Genomic DNA, 971 nt, shown 5'->3' on the forward strand with positions numbered 1-971 from the left:
CCTGCTGAAATTAACTTCAGATGCAAAGGAGGTTGGGCAAAGCTGTGTGTCTATTACTTTGAATCTCAATAATTCATTTTTACATTTGTTTTTCTGGCCTTGTCACTTGATCTTTAAAGGCATTTTAGCCTTATATATTTTATTTTTTAAAATAAATTATGGGACAGTTAACTTGTTATGTTCTTCTGTTTCTAATAGTGACCAAATCTGTCATGACTAATAAAGACCTACATGAAGAGCACAGCAAGACAAAAGTTAAATGCCAGGTCAAAACTATCAGAGTAGGAAACCTGAAACGATATGGAAATAATTGAAAATCAAGTTTTCCATATCCTTATTTTCATTCCATATTTCCACGTGTTTCCTGAATTGCAGAAGTATATGGGACAGCCTTGGGGGTACAGGTGGAAATTGCAAACAGTATTTGGAACTGTTTGAACCTAATGAAGTTTAATTGGTGCTGTCTGGCCTGTCTCAGTTCTGTATCTTTCTCTGATATCAGAAATACTGTTAAGAGTATGTTGAGACTTCCATCATAAACCTCCATTCCAATGCAGTCAGAAATGTGTTTAAAATAAACTCTTTGAAATTTTCCATCTCCCTTTCTTGCCGAAGGTGTTTTTGGCCTGGCTTGATATACTTTCTTTCATTCTCAGAATAAGCTGACTTAGAGGCATGAAACGTGGAGGCTTAACAGTAAATTTCAGGCTTTCTTTTTCCTCTCTTTGCACAAGTATGATGATTAAAGCAAAAAATCCGTGAACGTAGAAGGCATTTGAGTTAAAGATGCCACTCCTTCATGCAGACAAGCACCTGTGCCTGCAGAGAGCCCCTGGCTCTCCATTTGCATCCTGAGATTCATGTGGAGCTTGAGGCTGGAGCCCTGCCCGGTTGACCAGCTCCCACGCCAGTGTAGACCCCTCTCAAACAACATTGAAAAAACTGCCTTGCACGTGTGCAGTGTAAAATTC

The 971-nt window shown here is 38.9% G+C and overlaps 1 protein-coding gene across 1 annotated transcript in view; it reads left to right on the forward strand.

Moving 5' to 3' along the window:
• LOC104079326 (serine palmitoyltransferase 3-like) overlaps window positions 1-971 on the forward strand; it is a gene marked incomplete at its 5' end in the record, with an annotated part of 37,032 nt that overhangs the window by 34,198 nt on the left and 1,863 nt on the right. The gene's annotated exons all lie outside the window — the stretch shown is intronic.

The sequence above is a fragment of the Fulmarus glacialis genome, unplaced genomic scaffold (genome assembly GCF_000690835.1).
Source record: "Fulmarus glacialis isolate BGI_N327 unplaced genomic scaffold, ASM69083v1 scaffold110, whole genome shotgun sequence".
NCBI lineage: Eukaryota > Metazoa > Chordata > Aves > Procellariiformes > Procellariidae > Fulmarus > Fulmarus glacialis.